The sequence below is a fragment of the Parus major genome, chromosome 2, assembly GCF_001522545.3.
Source record: "Parus major isolate Abel chromosome 2, Parus_major1.1, whole genome shotgun sequence".
Taxonomy (NCBI): Eukaryota; Metazoa; Chordata; class Aves; order Passeriformes; family Paridae; genus Parus; species Parus major.
The window spans coordinates 17,244,621-17,265,198 of record NC_031769.1 but is presented as its reverse complement, the minus strand read 5'-3'; the positions used below and the strand labels follow the sequence as shown (position 1 = coordinate 17,265,198).

At 39.1% G+C, this 20,578-nt stretch overlaps 1 protein-coding gene across 1 annotated transcript in view; it reads left to right on the top strand.

Annotated features, from left to right (window-relative positions):
• The window catches only part of KIAA1217 (KIAA1217 ortholog), a 332,941-nt gene that overhangs the window by 40,045 nt on the left and 272,318 nt on the right, over positions 1–20,578 (top strand). The window lies entirely within an intron of this gene.

Below are 20,578 nucleotides of genomic sequence, written 5' to 3'. Positions count from 1 at the left end.
AATATTTTAAATAATTACTACACAAGAAGAGTACTGAGAAGGGCTGTGTATGGTTGTGATTAGGGCAGGCATACAGAAACAGGGATCCTCTCCCCCTAGATTTGGGAAGGAAAATGATCTTGAGTTTCCTGCTCCCACCCAGAGTGCTGAAGCCACTGAAAGCGATGGACAAGGATGGAGACAGGGCAGGTGTCACAGTGCTGCTGTGGCCTCTGCTCTCTGCTGCTTTGGGAACAGTAGTCCAGTGGATGAGCTTGACAATACCTCCTGCACTGGACACTGCAGGGAAGGTTGCAGAGCAAATCCCTGTCTGGGGATTTCTCCAGTGCTCAGGAGAGAGCTCTGAGCAGCTGCACAGCTGGGAGGCAGACCTGGTGTTCCAGCTAAATGGCCAAGGGGCTTCACTTTTTTCTCTGCTTGCCAGTAATTATCCACCTATGGCTTTCATTGCTGCCCAGTGTTGGCTTGTTATTTTTGTGTTGGAAATCTGTGTCAGTGGCTGTACTTTCCTTGTTGGGTACTTTACAGAAGCCACTTTAGCAGTTACAGTTTGTTCTCTTTTTCTTCTTTCCATTCATTTAATAGTTCAAGATAAAATAGAAATAAATTGATATAGTTCATAATGTTCTAGATCATTGTTAGCATTTAAGAATACGTACAAGATAGACATTTTAAATCCTTCTATCAACAGGAAAGAAATTGATTGAGCTTCTGCTGTGAAACCAATAAGTAACTGGGGAGAAAAATATTACAGTTAACTAAACATAGTAATTAGGTCAAAGAATCCTCTTGAAATGCATTTAACAATCTATTACCTTATAAAACAAATTTAATGTTAAAAAGCTTAAGAATAGGAAATATTTGAATCTCCTGCCAAAATCCGATTCAAATGGGTAAGACAACCTACTGTAGGTAAAAAATTAGTTTGGACAAATTTAATTTAATCTGTAATCTTATGAGAAGGAGTTATACTATTCTGGTAGTTATAAGGCAAAAAAAATGTAGATTTCTGTCTCAAAACAATATTTTGCTCTCCTTAAAATATTTTGGAAGCATTAGTGTTTAATTTCTAGTCTTGTGGTCTCTTAATTGTATTATACTACTACATATTTAATCAATTTTCATCTTAAATCAACTATGAGTTTTAACGAACAAACTATTATGCTACAAAAACAAAATTAATTTAATAATCAGATCCAGACTGTTGACTCTTAAATGATATTGGCTGTGGCTGGTTTTGTCATGTAGTCAAAGAAAGTTGCCTGACTTAAGAAAACTAAAATATCTAAATATGATGTGTAGAAATATCTGATTTGTCTTACCAGCTTCTTAACTATTTATCAGTAATAGTTATTCTTTATTATTAACCAGGTTATTAATTAATAATTAATCAACTCATCTTTTATTATGATACAGTATCACTAAATTTGTAGGAATAGTGGTTTTTTCCCTACATTTTATCTCTGTTTTATTAACTGAGATATGCTAGAAGTAGTCTTATATGGGGAAAAAAAATGTAGCTGTCTAAGGCTAGAATATTCAATTTTCCATTTTATTTCTCATGTTTTTATTATTTATACTTCTTAAAACCAGTACAGGGAATTTTAAAAGTGATTCTCTATTGTACATGGAGAACTAATTGTTAATTCTCACTTAGTGATTTTATTGGTCTCAGTAGGTATGGAAATATGGCAAAGAATAAGCTTTACCTTTGAAAATCAAATGTGGCCAAGGAATTTATTCATTACCAGTGTATAAATCTGGAATTTATAGACTGAAATTACACTGATGTTCTTACTGGCTAGACGGTATCTGGGATGTCAGTTTGGTTTGTGACTGACTGGACTCTTGCTCATTCTTCTGGTTTAACATGTTACAAAGTTCTAGAAGCATCTTTTCATCAGAGTTAGCAGATGAGCACAGGAAACAGATTTCTTGAGTGGGAGGTTGTCAGGAGCTTGTTGCAGTGTTTGGAATAGAAGGGATACTATGAGTTATAATTATGATTTCTGTGTTTCTGGACTTCACAGCAGCACAACATTGACACCCCATAGCATGAGTCTTCTGCTCAGCTCCAACCCTGAGTGGTTTTTCCAGGACATCACCGACCCCAGCCTGCTGAGAAGGGGATCTCTGTGCCAGCCACCCAGAGGTGTGCCTGAGAGCTTCACCCTGCCAGGACCTGCTCACAAAAGTCAGTGCTAACCCTTGTCTGAAGCAGCTGTTCCTATGTGAGCCAGGGCTCCACACAATGCAAAATGCCCTCGAGTCTATTTCTTCTGTTATCTTGATTGATCTCTGTTGGGATGGGCATTCTATGATATATTCAGGCTTCACATCAGTAGAGAAAATTGAAGCATTTATGGTTATGCCATAAACGCTTAACGACATGAAGGTATCCCAGATGAGAGTGAGTGCTGCCTAATCCCATTGATGTAACCAAAAAACAGACAGGAACACCTGAAAGTGCAGATGCCTTTCACAGCAGCATTTCTGTTTCTGCCAGAATTCTAAACCCAAATTATCTCTTGATTATAATTTTCTATAATTTGACAGATTTCAATGTTAAATGGCCAGACTCTCTACCAGGTAGCAAATGTCTGTCAAAAAGTTATGGTTCACTCTGTTATTTTGAAATAACTCCACAAATTCAATCAGAAGCAGGAGTCACTTTTTCTTTTTTTTTTTTTTTTTAGTGTTCATGTACTATGAAGACGTAATCATCATTTCCATCAGTTTGTAAAGAAGACGAAAATTAAGACAAAGTAACTCTGCTGAGCTGTTTGTACTAGAAAAACCATTCCAGTTCCCTTTCATGCCCAGATGTTTAGAGTAGTTCTGTAGTGCATTTTCAAGGAGGGGGAGGGAAAAAACAATTGTACAGCTTTTTCTGTGGTTGCAGATTTCTTCCCTTTACTGAAACAGTGAGACATGTAAACGGCTGTCATTTTGAATAAGATGGAGGGGAATAAGAGTAAAATAAATTGAAAAAATGACTCCTGGAAACTTGAAATATTTGTATAATTAATGTAACAAAAATTACTTCCCCCCCAACCATTTCTGAAATATTTTACAGTACTCTTGTAAAATTTAGCTGAGGTATATGTTTTAGAAAGATTAAACATATAATAAGGGAGAAGAGCCTTCCTAATAGCAATTTTGGAACTACTCAGGAAAAAAAAGTTCAGTGAAAGGTGGTGTTAGGAAATTAATTACAGAAGTTTTTAGAAGATACAAGAGGCAATTTTAAAAATGCTGGTTTTCTACAGATGAAAATGGGCAATAACTTGGTTACTCGTGGAAAATACATGGTGGTGGAAAGATAATGCCAAATGAAAAAGAATAAAAGCACTTTCCCCCATTGATATTAAGCACCCATATAACTAGAAAAACTGTTTAAGAACCCCGAAGGACCCCTGTAGACAGCATTTTAAACCTTGTTTAGCCCTATCCCTGAAGACTTGTCGAGATAATGACACAGTTTAGGAAACTGCCTCAGGACATGCTAGGAAATTACAGGCATTCAGTTGTAAACTAAACTGTTAAAAATGATTCCAACATGTCAAGTGGGAGAACATTTAGGCGCCCACAGCTTTGTTAAGTGTGTGTAGTGTAGGTTAGGGAAGTGATGCTTTAACCAGAGGCAGGCAGATGGAAGAGGAGATGCTAATTGGTTAGGACTCCAATTAAATAAATATGTATATATGCACACTTTTTGTTTTCTGTAGAAAATATGCACAGGAGCCTCAGAATCATCATGAAGTTTTCAACATAGCAGAATGGCTGTGTGATTCTGTGATTTCTTTTAAGATATTCCAATTCATTTTTGCTTTTCTTACAAAATTATACCTGCCAAAATTGTCAGACAACGGCACTATTTACAGTATATTTTTGTGCAGAAGAAAACTTCACTTTTCCTTCTTTGAAGCAGAAACCTGGAGCAGGTGTATGCAAAAGGTCTGTTTTTATGTGCTTTTCAACCATTACAGCTTTTATTGCTCTGAAAAAACAGAGTTGTGTTTATGATTGACAGAAGTCACATACAAATAGATGAAAGAAAGTTCAATACATATTACATGTAGGAATAATTTCTAGCAGGAATATAATTATGAATTACAATCCTATTCAAAAGAATCTGTGTGCATTTTTTGCTCTTATATTTATATAGCTAGGTATATAAATAGCTATAAATAAATTTATAAATTTAGCTAGCTAAATAAATTGGGGAAAAGCACCACTCGTAGCTGTTTTGGAAGGTAGAGAAATTATATTTAAAGGATTGAAAAGCAATTGGTTTTAGAAAAGCACCTAAAAGTAAATATTAGCCTGCTTCCTGTATCTGATTCTTGCTGCCTGTTTTGAGTTTCTAATAACCTTTGTTGATGAGATAGACTTATCTATGTTTGCGTACATAATTTTTCTGTGTATTATTAGAGCAAAGTTTGCATAAAGTCCAGTTTACTTCATAAAAGAACCAAACACAAAAAAGGAAAAAAAAGCCCCAAAAAAGGAAAACTGTATCAATTCCAGCGATCCCTGAAGTCTAACTTTTGAATATTCAAGTAAATTTTATGTTATGAGGAGCTGTCACTACTTCACAGCTATGGATGCCAAAGCAATTATGTTTGCAAATCTTGAGATGAGTCTGGTTTTTTTACCCTCTCACTTGGGAGCAGGGAAGCAATTTGGCTGAATATTTAGGCAATTAATGTTGAAATTAGCTCCAACTTCTGAATTTTAAGGAGTTTAGAAAACGATAATTACATATAAATTAACTTTTTGGCACTTTTCAAAGAATACCATTTTCTGAATCAAGCATTAGCTTTAAAATGTGGCTGAAGGTAGGAGCGAGGCTCTGGCAATCCTGTCCCTGCCAGAGCTGGGTGCTGTTTCGAGGCAGGAAGTGATGGAAGTGCAGCCTGAAATGTCTTGCTGAAAGCACCCAGGATCTTGCAGCTTAGGGACAAAGTGAGCAGAGGGGACTGGGGAAGATGATTTGGGAGATGAACTTTTCTGACCTATATTTATGCTGCTCCTTTGTTTGCCCTGCCTTTGGAGAGAAGCTGCTCTTGCCCAGGTGACTTCTCCAATGCTGTCACGAGCTGTTTAAGTTTCGTACGATCATCCCAACTGTTGGTGTCCTTTATCCTTCAGAAAGTGGGATCAGCTTCCAGGGTGAGCTCCATCTCATTAGGGAAGAGAGGTGGCAGGGCATGACTGTGGGAAGGGATTTGTGTTCACTTGTGCCAAATTGCTTCTAGTGTTGTCAAGAAGGCATGTGAAGGTTTGTAAATGTTCGCATCTCCCAAAATTTAGATGGAAACTTCACAGTATGACAGAAGGCACACACCTAAGGCCATGGCTTTATTATTGTTGAATTTCAAAGCCCAGCAGAGATGCAGGGTGTCTAAGGAAGGGTTAAATTATCTGTGTAGGAAGAATTTTAGGCAAAGTAACAATACGTGAATTGCTACTCATTCTAACTTTACCAATAGTGATGTGAATGGTGACGTTGTGTGAGGCTGTCTTGGCCAATTCTCTGGTTATAAACTGCATTCTAAGTTTTTTTCTGTATGATGGTGAATTGGTGTCCAGGAACCATCAAAGAATAAGTACTGTGACATTTTAAATGTAATTTATTTGATAGTCAGTGGCAGCAAGGAGCTATTGCATCACTACAGGAGATAAACATCTCCCCTGAATCACAGAATATTTTGTTTTGGAAGAAACCCACAACAATCATCAAGTCCAACTCTTAAGAGAATGGCCCATCCAGGGACTGAGCACATGACCTTACTGTTATTAGCACCCTGCTCTAACCAGCTGAGCTAATCCCAGGGAGAGTTATTACTCTCTAAATTTTAGATTCTATGTTGTTTAAAAGATGCTCCCGTCCCATGAAGGCTTTTAATTTGGAAACACTTGAAGGCTCCATTCAACACCTGCTCACCTAACATTGACCTTATGAATGATTGTATGGCAAGAGAAACCTTTGCTAAGCCTGCTGAAGAGTTTGCTGTCAGTACAGGCTGCCTCAGGGGCTGCACAGCAGACAGGCTGTGAGTAGGTTAAGTAGGCACTGATGGAAAACAGTGTAATTCAAGTATCATCTCTGATTTCCACTGAAACAGGGAGGCAGTAAGTGGGAGTAATTTGCACATATAGGAGTTGGGGAGAGTAGAAGGAAGGATGTTTACTGAGCTTGGATGAATCCTCACACTCATTTTCCTCCTCTTTGAGTTCCCATGACATAATTACCATCAGCTGAGGTGAGGAGGCTAAGACAGTCACACACACAGAGATTTTTATGTTTGCCTTGAGATATACAACCAACACAGTTAGGGTGTCCCAGGAACAACTGTGGAGCAGGTCAGACTCCTACAGCAAGACCTGTGCTGCTGGTAGGCAAAGCCTTGACCTGTCTTTAGAGCATCCTCTGGCATGCCCCAGACCACCAGAGGTCTGGGAATGTGTTTGCTCCAAAGCAGAAGGGAGAATTAGTCTTGAGTAAACATATTCTTGGTACACAGGTTTAAGTTGCTTTATAACATCCTTTAAACAATAATTCACATTTCCTTGTGTTGGCTTTTGTATCATAAGTTATATTTTAAGGTAGTACTCCTAAAGGCTTGGTAGGCTGGCACATATTCTATGTTTAGGGAATTAAGTGTTGTTTGGTTGCAGAGCTTACATGAAATATATGCTTTGTGGCATGTAGCTATTTTGGAGATTAAATATAGATGCTAAAAATACTTTAAAGTCTCTATTTCTAGAGCAATTTATTTTTTTATCATTTAGACAAATCTGAGTGACTGTAACATTTTCCCAGCGAAGACTAATCATATTGCTTTTAGGTGTATGTGGTCCCTGAGACAAGTGTGGGGGTTTTGTATTGTTTTGATATTTATTTCTTTTAATAGAACTAAACTAGTGCAGCATCAGCCTTATTTGCTAGTGACTCTTTCAGTTCCAGAGCTCATTAAATATGGCTATGAGTTGTTTGCAGGTTTATGAAGATCCCACTGATGAGCAAGGAAGGAACTAGCACCATCATATTTGTTATCATCAATGACACCAGGCAAGATCTCAGTTTGATTGTTGGGACTCAAACAAACCTTGCAGCAACCACTGCCCATTCTGATCCTCTCTCACTGCTGCTTCCTAAGGTACCTCGATGAGATCATGATCCTCATATGAGAAACAGAGAAGATATTTCTGTTTTTCTACTCAACCTTACAAATCACTTAGAAGGAATCAGTGAAACATTCTAGCATGGAGAAACTATTCACAATTTTTGAGGGATGACACAGTTCAGGCTTACATTGTTTTAACTTACCATGCAACACTGATGAAAGTGGAGACAAATGATCATTTATTTACTGTTCTGCTTTTTTCATTATCCCTGAGCTAAAGTAAACCACAGGCTCTTGTGACCAACATGTTACTCCTCAATGTTAGAACTGTCCCAGGCAAGCTTTTTATATGGATTTGAAATGATCTTCTAAGATGCCCAGGTGAGTTGTTCTGTTCAGCTGATTTTTTTTTTTTCCTTTTAATCTCATTAGAAGCATTTAGTTTGAAAATGGGACAGACAAAACTAAAATAAATCAGGCGTTGACTTGGGCTTTATAGCATTAGAGGCTGATATTTTTGAGTTTGGAAAAGATGGAGTAAATTTCAGGCAAATTTTTATTACAGGCTTTGAAAGAAGTACTTTAAAAATATATTAAAAAATTGGTCCAGTTTCAGAGAAAGGTGTTATTATGCAGCAACTCTGAATAAAATTGTTATATATTAATATTAAAATACAGAAAAAGCAGGCAGTATTAGTGAAGTAGATATATGTCAATATTGGCAAAATAGACATATCACTGCATGTAAACTGGGATTTATTTATTCAGTATCCAATTATATTATACCTTTCTAGTGGATTATGAAAACACTTTGACTTAGATTATTTTTTTAGGTATTCAAGAGAGTGAAAGTTTGACTTTTGTGGCTAAGTAGGCTCTGCTGATTAAAGGTTTGATTCTCATTTTTGCCAGGCACATTTTTCATAACCTTGGCAAAGTAATTTTATTATTATGTGATTTTTAGTTTCTCACTGAATTCTTAGGGATAGTAATGTAAAACCTGTAGCTGATACATTATTCTGTTCTAGACACCTATATCTAAACATGAATTAATTATGGAAGAGAAAATGAAAGTCCATTTTGGCAAACTGTACTTGCTGAAGAACAGCAGTCTGTATGTGTCCCAGTTTTATAAGGTGATATGTAACATAAATAGTAACCCGACTGCATTTATAAGAGATACGGTGGAAAGCTTTTGACTTCCTTTGTTTGATTAGAAGAATTTTTATTCATGTTTATAACTGATGATAGAAATTGTAGAATTTGCCACTTTTGCATGCAAAATGTAGTTTATAATGATTTTATATATTTTAGTTTATCCCAAAATACCTGTGATCCACTAGCATATGAGCTTATAAATACATAATTAATTTCAGTCAAGGAATGAGCAGCACTTTTTATTTCTTTATTTTTTTTTAATATTTGGCTTTACACAGTGACTGGGCAAACATTCCTCTGAATTCTAAGAGACTGTGATTGATGTGAAGCAACAAAGAGTAAAATATTGAATACTGTTGCATCAAGAAGCATTAATACTTTATGTAAATCATTTTCTATTTTCTAAAGGCTTAATTTGCTTCCTATCCAGAAGGAGGGAAAGGACAGTGTGGTGTTGGCAGGAATAAGTGGTGGATGATGCTTGCAGGACCTTGCTCTGTGTGAAACTGTATAGATAATGGGTTTTGCCAGTCCAGGATTTGGGGCTGGGTCTGTTGCATAGTGCATGGTTTAGTGGTGAGCACAGTGGTTCTGGGTTAACAGTTGCACTCTGTGATCATAGAGATCTTTTCCAGCCTTAATTATTCTATGAATCTATAATTTTCTGATAAAGGAACATCCTAAGAGGTCACACACCAGGGTACAGAGGGCTTTTAGACCTGACTGATGGTGCCAGTAGATTTTTGGTATGATTTGAATGTTGTTAGTCTCCCTTCACACAGCAGCACAGTTGGAAATCTCTGATTTGCAAGGGATCTGTGTTTTGTCTCTGACCACCACAGCCAACAACAGTCATCTCCATCACCCACCACAGCCCCACTCTGCAAAGTGCAGCACAGAGATCCCTGCAGTCGTCCTTCCTGGAGCTGGTGGTTTCTACTTCTCTGTATTTTCAGTTTATTTTATGTGGAAAAAAGGGCAAGGATGAGGATTTCTGTCAGTGCAGCTGTGGCACAAGAGGTCATGACACAGAGGTGATGACATCCTGGTCTGATGGATGAAAGGAGTTCTTAGGAGAAGGGTTTCCACACCTTGCTGAAAGCAGTAAGGTAGGAACTCAGTTTATCTCCTTAGTTTCTGGAGCTGAGTTAGTGATCCAAGAGAGAATATTATTGAGCTAAAAAGTTGTCTTCACAACTGTTTCATAGTAATTAAAATCAATAAATTAGCTGAATGTGGTTATAAACAATTCATGATGATCAAGAAACAGGCTTTTTTTTTTTTTAAGGAGTTGCATATGTGTATTCCCTGTAAAGAATTTTTTATCTCTCCATCTAAATTGCATTTTTATTTTTCTGCTCTTAATTTAAGCTTAAATTTTCTTTTTGTGAGTGGCTTGAATATATATAATTCTAATGATTCTTTCCAGGAAAACTATTGTAGAACAGCCATGCATTAACAGTGCATATTTACAGCCTACAGGAGGCTGAGTGTCAGAAGAGGAAAGTTTCTTAGTTTTATATTCATGATGTTTTATTCACATCTGTGTAAAAAAGACTCATGCAGTGTATATCTTCTGAACATATGTATTGCTCAAAATTGTATATAAGCATGTTGCCACAAGCCTTTAATTTCCTCGCATACCCTTCAAGGCACAAACCAGTTTGGTGGAGGGCTGGGCTACAATCACTGGAAGTTGCTACATCCTAGTGAGGCAAGAGGGAGCATCTCTGTTTCCTCCCCTAATGTGCCTGTGCATGCTTCATCCTGTTGCTGTTCTGTCCCTCCTTTGAATTCAAGCTGATAAGAGCTGTGGAGTTCTCCTAGGGTTTCCCCTGGGCTGTCTGTGAGGGCAACATTTGAAAAGTTATGGTAAGTTTGTGGCATGTTTGAGTATATTTATGGTTAAGATTAGTTTTATTTTCTGAAATGCTGGTGGTGGTCGGTGGCAATTAGGTACTCTTCTTGATAAACATAGGCAAAGGTGCTGGACTGAAGATGTTTATGCTTTAAATTGCTGATAAGCAGCACAATTACCAAGAACTCTTCTTGTTTCCTGTAGGGCTCTTGGTAATAGCAATGTGCAAGGTGCGAAGTTCATATAGCCAGGGTAAGGTGCAGGTTTGTACTAGCTCCCACCAGTCTGAGAACAGATTTCTACCAGCTTACTTAAAATACAGGAGGAACTGTGTGGAAAAAATCCATTTGGCTGTCCTTTTAAAATCAGAAGAGATGGAGAGATTTATCTGCAGCAGAAAAGCTGTTGCTGTATCGTACAAGCAATATGTACAACCTGAATAATAATGTCTTGCGGTGAGAAGGAACTGCAGCATTTCATCATAGGTTTGCCCAGCTGGTGAAGAAAGCTTCAAATAAAGATTGCCAAGGGAGGGGCACCACAATCTATCCCACTTCTACCAGTCTGATGCCAGCAGAAGATGCCCAGGGCCTGGAGAGGGATCATACAGATCAGCAGGAGAGCACCTGAAGAACAGGACAAAGGAATTGCTGCCACTACAGGCAGTAAGTTGGCTTCATCAGGGACCTGAGTTAAATATCTGTGCACATAGAATGGGGAATAAACAGGAGGAGTTAGCGATGTGTGAAGGCTGCAGGGCTGTGGTTGTCAACAGTGGTCAGATGTTTCCCACAGCTGAAGTGTTGGAATGGAAGGAGTTGGGCCCTTTAGGAAGAAGGACAGGCAGAGATGAGGAATGAGTGCTGTTCCCTATGATAATGACCAGCTGGAATGTATGGAGCTCCACCTGGGGATGGATGAGGAGCTGACCGAGAGCTCTGGGTCACCAATAAAGAGAGGGAAGGGACAGGTGACATTACAGTGGGGCCTGCTACAGGCCGCTTGGCCAGGAAGAGTGAGTGGATGAGGGTCTCTGTAGACAGAGAGGAGGATCGTCACATTCACAAGCCCTAGTCCTTGTGGGAGACTTCAGCCATCCCAACAGCTGTTGGAGGGAAAACATAGCAGGACATAAGCAATCCAGGAGGTTCCTGGAACGTGTGATTGAAAACTTCCTTCTCCAAGTGATAGAGGAGCTATGTATAACCTTGATCTCACCAACAAGGAGGGGCTGATACAGAAGGTGAAACTCCAAGGCCAGACTGGGCTGCAGTGGCTATAAAATGATGGAATTTAAGACCCATGGGGTAGCAGGAGGAGGCACAGCAAGCTCGCTACTCTGATTTCAGGACAGCAGGCTTTGGCCTCCTCAGGGATCTGCTTGGTAAAATACTATGGGATAAGGCCTTGGAGGAAAAAGGGACCATGAAAGCTGATTAATATTCCAGGATCAGCTCCTCCAAGATCAGGATCAGTACATCCCAATAAAAAGAAGATGCCAGGAGGCCTGCATGGATGAACAAGATGCTCCTGGACAAACTCAAAAAAGAAGCCTCCTTCTAGAGTGAAAGCAAGGACATGTTGCCTGGGAAGAACACAAAGAGAATGTCCAAGCAGCCAGGTATTTGGTTAGAAAAGCTAAAGCCCTGATAGAGTTAAAGCTGATCAGGGATATCAGGGGACATCAAGGGCAACAAGAAAAATTTCTGTATATATGGTGGTGAAAGAAAGGTGAGGGGAAGAGTAGGCCCTCTCTGAAAAGAAATGGGAGACCTTGTTACCTGGGATTTGGAGAAGGCTGAGGTACTCAACAACATTTTTGCCTCAGTCTTCACTGACAGGTACTCCAGCCACACTGCCCAAATAGCAGAAAGGAAAAGTGTGTACTGGGAGAATGAGGAACCACCTGCTCAGAAGCAGATCAGGCTTGAGACCACCTAAGTAACTTGAAGGTGCACAAGTCCATGAGATCTGATGAAATGTATCTGAGAGAAATGTTCTAAGAGAGCTGGCAGATGAAGCACCTAAGCCATTTTCCATCGTATTTGAGAAATCCAGTTAAGTTCCCACTGACTGGAATGGGGAAAACATAATGCATATTTTGAGAAGGAATATAAGGAAGACCCAGAGAAATACGATCCTGTCAGTTTCACCTCTGTGTCTGGCAAGATCATGGAGCAGATCCTTCTGGAAACTATGTTGAGGCACACAGAAAATTAGAAGGTGATTTGTGACAGCCAACATGGCTTCACAAAGGGCAAATCATTCCTGACAAATTTGGTGGCCTTCTGTGATGAGGTAAAGGTGTTGGTGGATGAGGAAAGAGTGACTGACACCACCCACCTGAGTTTGTGCAAATCATTTGACCCTGTCCCGTAGGTTTCTTAGCTCAGGGTATTGAGTGACGGAAGTTGGGTTACTGCTCAGCCTGTCACACTGGTTTGGAATGGACTCTGCACTGTTCCTGGTGGGCAGTGAACATTTTTCAGTCTGTGGATGTTACTTTTGGCAGGACTTCTGTCTGGAGTGGTTCTGAATTTGGCTTATTGTATTCTAAAAAAACCCCACATTTGAAATCCTTGAACAGAAAAACAATAAAGTTCATAAACTTTTCTGAAGGAATTAGATGGAAAGAACCATCAGACTTGCCTCTGCAAATGTATAATCATAATATTTCCAGATGGCTTCAGTAATTTTGTCCCATCTATAAGCAGCAAGCTGGGAATGAACTAAGCCAAAGGTAGGCAGCATGCTTTCTATCTGTTCTAGCAGGTGATATGTTGGTAGCAGGCAGAGAGTCGAAGGTTTTAATAGAGCTGTCACACAAACAACCTGGCACACTCCTTGGCATGTCCACTGGAGTAGCTTTGGAGAAAGAGATAGTAAGGGACTTTTTCATGCTGTTCTTTTTCTCCTGGAAAATGCTAGTTGGTAAAAATCAATTTCCCGTGGTGGGAAAAATAATCTTTTAGTGATGCTTTGGATTTTTGGTGTGTGGGTTCTTTTGGGTTTTTTGTTTGGTTGTTTTTTTTTTATTTTGGGGATGTTTTTGGGGTTGTTTTGGGGGTTTTTTTTGTGGTATGAGGGAGCAGTGAGGAGGGAAAGAGAGGCAGTGTCCTGTTAGACTAAAAACATCAACTGCAATGTGGTATGAGGTTGCATGAAGTTTCTAGATTTGTACTTCTATTTTGTGTATATGCTCCTTGAAGCTAAAATCACCTAAAATTAAATCTTTTGTTTTATCATATACAATACTTTAATTTACCTGAAATCCCATTTAATTGTTTAATTTTTTTGCCTCAGAAATCCCACTTCTGTTAATCCTGATTTGGAGCATTGGTGATTTAAAATATAAATACATGAAATAAAAAAGAAGTGGAATTTTCCACTGAGATGAATTTCAGTTCTAGAAAATGTTTCTTCATTTCTGTATTGTTCAAGTTTTGAAATAATTAAGTGGGTGCTTGCTTTGTATCTCTGGTATTTCAGACTAAGTGCAGACTACAGTGTCATAACTTGGTATTCTAATTAGATAGTAATTATCCTTTTGTATTTGTTCTAACCCCCACCTGGGATGGGCATTGCAAAATGTGATATATAAGCCACACCCTTCTTGATTTTTTTTCTTGTGAACAAGTGCCAATTGATTAAACTCATTGATTTAAATGTTCTTGATCCCTGCTGAAGACCTTAGACTTGTGCACCGCCCCTGTATCAACTGCGCATGGTCAGCTATTGAAAGGATTTATACTCAGATGGCCTATTTGGTAGGTACTGCCCCTGCCCCAGTACGGGATCATTTGGTGACCTTTAATGAGTCCAGATTAGAAATTAGAACATTAGAAATTAGATTAGAAAGGTGCACTCTATTTGTGACAACCTGTGGTGTGTTGACCCCGGCTAGACCAGGTACCACCAAATCTGTTCTATCACTCTCCTCAGCTGGACAGAGGAGAGAAAATATAATGAAATATCTTGAGTTGAGATAAGGGCAGGAGAGATCACTCACTGATTACTGTCACAGGCAAAACAGACCCGACCTGGATAAATTAATTGAAGTTATTATCAATCAAAAGAGTAGGACAACAAGTGAGTAAGAATAAGTAAATTAAATCTTAAAAAAACCCCTTCCCCCACCCCTTCCTCCTTCCCATGCTTAACTTTATTCCGAATTCTCTACCTCCCATCTTCTGGCAGTGCAGGGCAATGGAGAATAGGGATTATGCTCAGCTCATCATGTGCTGATTCTGCTGCTGCTTCTTCCTCTGGAAGAGGAGTCCTTTGCCTGCTCCAGCATGTAGTCCCTCCCTGGAGCCAGTCCTCCAGACTTCTCCAATGTGAGTCCTTCCCATGGGCAACAGTTCTTTATGAACTGCTCCAGTGTGGGTCTTCCATGGGGTCTTTCCCTTGGGGTGCAGTCCTTCAGGAACAGCCTGCTCCAGCGTGGGTCTCCCACAGGTCCTACCAGGAGCCTGCTCCAGCTTGGGCTTCCTACATGATCACAGCCTCCTTCTGGCACTCACCTGCTCCAGCGTGGGCTCCTCTGTGGGCTGCAGGGGCACAGCTGCCTCACCGTGATCCTCACCATGGGCTGCAGGGGATTCTCAGCCCTGGTGTCTGGAGCACCCCCTGCCCCTCTTTCTTCAGACCTTGGTGTCTGCAGAGTTGTCATTCTCATATATTCTCACTCCTTCCCTGGCTGCAAATTACTTCTGCCCAATAACTTTTTCTTTTCCTTTTTAACTATCTCATCTCAGAGGCTCTGCCACCGTCACTGATGGGCTCAGCCTTGGCCAGTGTTGGGTCCATCCTGCAGACAGCTGGCATGGGTTCTGTCAAGACATAGCAGAAGCTTCTGGCAGCTTCTCACAGAAGCTACCACTGTAGCCTACTCACTACCCAAACCTTGCCTGGAAAACCCAAAACACAGGCCCAGACAGCAGTTAGTTTAGATAACTTAGTCTTTTTCTATGAATTGCCTTGTATGCAGAATTTTAGGGGGTTGGGTTGTTGTTTTTTTTTGTCTTTGGAAGGTTTCTTTGTACTGCTTCAGACCCTGCTGCAAGAGTGAGTCTTATGTCCAAATACTGGCATGTCAGGTGTGGGGTACTGATTATGGATGGGAGCTTGCTGAAACAGGTTTGCTGTCTGGAGTTAAGAAAAATTGGTCCATGGACCTTAGCTGTCCCTTTCATCCTGCTGCCTGTCATTTCCTTCTGAAGAACACTGTGAAGCCCATAGCTGAGAAGTACAGCTCAGATGTAGAAGCACAAAGGACTGGAAAAGAACTGTGAAAACCTGCATGGTTTGTATTACAAAAGAGGCCAGATGTTTTTGGGTTTGTTTTTTTTTCTTTTTTACTGGTTCTGATAATTGCAAATTCTGCTTGGAACAGAGCTTCAAGTGTGGAATTTGTCTGATGTGGAATTAAGCAATGTATTGTTGTCTAGAGAACAGCACTTTAAAAACTGAAGGACCATACGGGAATTCTGAAACTTAGGTGACTGAGGTCAAAACCTGTGTATGCCAAGCACTTGACAATATCGTCACCTGAAACTGAGGGTCTGCAACATCTTGTGGAAAGAGATCTGAAATTAACCACCTGTCTTCAGAGTCAATGTAACTCTCTCTAGAACTTTCTATTTTAAAACCAAAGTTCTCGGAGTCATGCTGGTAATTCAGTAATCTGAGGTTAAATTATTATGTTTTTAAGTCAATGTGCAAGTATAAAGGAGTAGTTTGGCAAGACTATTCTTGCAAAATAAAACTCAGACAAAACCTACCAGACCATTATTGAAGTGCAGTCTCACCAATGTGTGGGCTGGAGTTACAGGCAGAAATTGCATTGCTGTCTGTATCAGAATTTTTGCTAAAGATTTTCTTAGTTGTGTTCTCTAAGAACTGGTCATGAGCTGTATTTGCATGTGGATAAAGAAGTTATTCGCATCATATCCTTGGCACATTTGAAATGCTGTCTCTTGAAAATTACTGGGCATATCTAGACTTCCAGCTTTTATGTTGTTGGCTTGTGCAACCACCATTTTTTTGGTTAATTTTTAGATTTTCTCTCTTCCCAACCAATTTCCATTCTCTATTGATATTCTTCTCTTTCATGCCTACATTTCTTCTGCATCATTGCTTCTTCTATTCTTATTTCCTCTCCAGTCTTCCCTTTCCATTAGCTCCATAGTACTACCCAAACAAACAGAAATCTGGTGTTGGGTTCATTTCAGCTCAATGACAAGCTTGTCTCCTTGTGGTTGCTTCTCTTTGTTGAAACCTTAATAGCAATGTAAAACCAACCCCGAGTCTGGGCTGGCTGAAATGCTGTGTCTCTGAGCCACATCTGCAGTGTGTGCAGTGATGGGCTGTAGAGCAGGTGCTGATGAAGCACCCTATTCCTGTGCAGGCTCCAGTCCACTGGTTTTTCTGTCATTCCCACAGTGTTTGGCATAAGATTTTCATGCTTTTACTATTTTATCTAACTAGATTAAAAGACTCATACATAACGTATTAGTAAACATTAGTAGATTTTTTTTCCTCCTCTGAATATTTCCCATTTTCATTTAAAGTTAATGATTTACAAGTAGAAGAGGAGAGACCTTGGCATATCCTTAGTTAATGCAATGCACAGTGCTGGTGTTCTTGACTTCCACTTGCCTGCTGCTGAATCCTACTTTCAGCCTGGCCTGTGTGTATTTTTGATTTTGTGTTTATCTGACTGTTATTGTCTTGACACTGGCACTTCTAAGAAGTAATTCACTGAGCTTGAATAACCCAAGTTTTGAACTTTCTGACCAGTATTATTAAATGGGGACAGAACTGGTCAAGGAGAAAAAAAAGTCCCTGTTCTTGACGAGCTGTGTAATGCTACGGAATAGGCTAAAATTAGCTGTGTCATTCTTCTTGCTTTTAGGCATCTCAGGGTAATTATAATGGGAAAAGCCAGCCAAGCTATAACTCAAATAAGCTTAGGTTTTAAGGCAATTTTTTTAATGATTTGCCTTTCCCTCTAAGTAAAACAAAGATTATAAAGATTAAGTTCATGGTTGCTTTTTCTTGCAGAGAGCATCTCAGGTAAAAAATGAACCAGTGGTAAATTAAAGGCAGGTATTCAAACAGAATAAAATAATAATCAAAAAGCAGACCAGACAGCAAATGCAGCTGATACTCAGGAGGGTTGGGTCGAGTCCCATTTCTGATGTTTTGGTTAGTTAAAAGCTGTGATTATGTTCCACATGAACTGCAACTTCGTATATGCATTTTGCATTTATTAACTATGTTATGAAGATGATACAGACAGAGACAAAACTGTTATGGAGGATTTGGAATGGAACAAGCATGCTAATGAGCCTATGCAAAAATGCATCTATTAGCCAGATGGTGAGTTACACAGACATTAGTTTCTGTTTACCATCTGTTTAATCCTCAGAAAGAGGCAGGAAAGGAGATAGGAATGGTGTAGAGAAACAGCAAACAGTAACAGTGTAGTAACCTTCACAGTATGTCCTGAATGTCACTTTTTTTTAGTAGCTCAGTGAAATACCACTTTCTTGTGTCTGGCAGTAGATACCAAATTACTGCAAATTCTCTAAGTTTCTCCAATGCTACATTCTCCACTGCATTCCCCCTTCCCAATACTGCCTCTAAAAAGAAGACAAGTAGTTCCTCAGCATAAGCAAAACACTTATTGTGGTTCAAAGCAAGTTACAATTAGAAAAAAAATGCTCTAAACTTGTTATCAATGTATATCACTAGGAGGAAGAATGTAGAGAGAAAAAGACCATAAGATCATCTAGATCAATGACCTCCTCAACAAGCAAGTGTTTTCAAAGCCTGTTTGCATTCTTAAATTTCTTAATTTATGGAGTGACAAAGTAGGGAAAAATAATTGCCAGAAGTGCTGTTGAGAGAGGTCTCTATTTTAGCCTGAAACTGGAAAACTGAATTGATTAATAACTCAGTTAAGATTCAATTCAGGCGAGATTCAAAGGCATTTAGAACTTATTTTTCCTTGTTCACTAGAGGGTAGCAGAGAGAATAGTGAGAGCATTTCAGCACAGCCTGTGCTCAGTAGCAATGGGTTCACTTGCAAGCTTCTGAAATAATCTTAGTCTAATCTGGTGCCCTTCAGGCTTCTTAGTAGACAGGGGAAATTTGATGCTATAAGTGTAAACCAACAGCATAAAATTTAAGAACATACTTATTGTGGTTTGATAAAATTAAAAATCATTCTTGGTTTTAGCACTGTTAATAACAGTTTTGGGGTTTTTTTTCAGATAGTAAACATAAGCATTTTCAAAGATACACATTTTTAAGGAAGCATATTTTTAGGAGCACTTTATTTTACATAGGGGATACTGTCATATTTATGTAGGCAGATAATTTTAAAATAATACCATGACTGTGGATGGTTACTTCTCTTCTTGGTTGTATTTGTGGACATTCCACTGAAATAAATGCCTGTGGTCCAAAACTTCCTTCTGCCACCACATTAAACACTTGACAAAACAAGTCATTATACCCATAATGGAGACCTTGTGGCATGTCAGCTTCTACTGCATTAAAATTCAGCAGATTTCAGTATGAGTTACCTGTACCCTTTTTGGGCTGCAGATGTCCAAAGGAATATCAAAAGAAGATTTTCAAAAGCTGTGTTGAAGAGCAGCTTTCTACTCTTATGGTATAAATAGACAAGCCAGAAATGTTGCCCTAAAGCAATGTCCCCCACCATCAATATTTATTGCTGTGTCTGCACTCTGGCATTTAAGATTTTAAAGTTATGCAGTTTTATGAGGTGTTGTTAAAGGTAATATTACCTGATTGAGGCTGATGTTGATACTGTGTTAAAAATCACCCTTTTCCCCCAAAATAATTCACACTGTAGGTTGCCTTTATTTGCCTATGATGTGGAAAATTGAATAAAAAAAACTTGCTAAAAATGTTTTCCCATTTCTGTTTTATATAGTCACTTGGGCACAAAGTAATAAAAAGGGACCTTTCATTAAGTATTTCCTTAACAACAGGAATAATTTGAAATAGCGCTCATTTCCCAAATAGCACTTCAGGTCCAAAGAAATCTCTCTGCATTGTGCTTGTAAAAGAGGAGTATGGACTGAAAAATCTGTGTTGCCATCCTCCCCTCCCCCTTCCTGTCCCCATACACATGCAAAGATTTGCCCACAGCCCCTTGCAACCTTTGAAGCTTTTGTGTGTGCCTTCTGCCAGCCCTGCATTGCAAATAGAGAGGTGGGGGACTTCTCTGGTGCTACCCAACTTCATGCTCTACCCATCCAGTGATTTCTGCAGGGCAAATACATCTTTGGGAAATCTTTGAATGACTCATCCCTTCGCATGAAAACCTTTCTAAATACCTACCTCGCTTCTGATGTGAATTCCACAAAGAGACTGGAATCCACAGAGGAGATTCATAAGTGTGCTCCTTATTAAACATGGCAAACAAAAAGAAAATATGTTAATGTAGAGAGCCATCCTCCTTGTTTTGCTGATTCAGATGTTTCATGATTAAACATTATAAACCAAAACTGAAATATAAACTCACTCTGTATGCTATATAAGAAATTTAATATGGTCCTTTTCATCAAGTTGAATTGCCACATCAGTCTTCAAAGACTTTGGGGGCTTTGGAAGCTTTGTGTTGCAGCATAGCATACAGATGTCCTGCCTAGGGTAGAAGCTTTATTGTGTTTCAGTTGTGTGATGGATCATGTCTGTGCTCTGTTCTTTTATCTCTGTTATAGAAAACCTTTTGGACTTTGATTCATATTTGGGAGTGTAAATAATGCAATTGGTTTTGATGTGCTCCACTGAGAGGGAGCCATAGGATAAGAAAAAGCCAGATAATATCTCATCTTCCTGAAATCTAGATTGGATTTAGCTGCAAAACATGTTGCATTTTCCATTTTCAATTAGTTTCTTATGTCTTTTAAATGAAATCTTTTAAGACAAGTTTAAAAAGCAAATTTCTACAAAATTATGATATTCATTTTTTAAAGATGTAATACTAGATATTTAGCTTTACTGTAAAGCTGCTCAGGAAATTGAGCTTTGCATAGCAGTTCTGAGACTGCCACTCCACTGCAGTAGTAATTAGTGCAGTCTTAAACAATTTGTTATTACCAGGATCCTGTTAGTGTCTACTTATTGTACATTTGTAAAAAACCCCTCTACACCCTGCCCCAAAACAACACGAGCACCAGTCTCTCCCAGTCCAGAACTTTGATATCTCAACCTCTTTGGTGCTTGGGGCTGTAGGATTTGGGGTATCTGTGTGAAGTGCTGTCTTCTGCCTCTGTTTTTGTGTTCTTTTCTGTCCCATGAACCAGTTTGTTTTTTTCACAGAATTTGCTCAAATACAAGCACCAAGCTCCTGTGTTTTGAGTCCCTCATCTGACTTCCAAAACCCTTC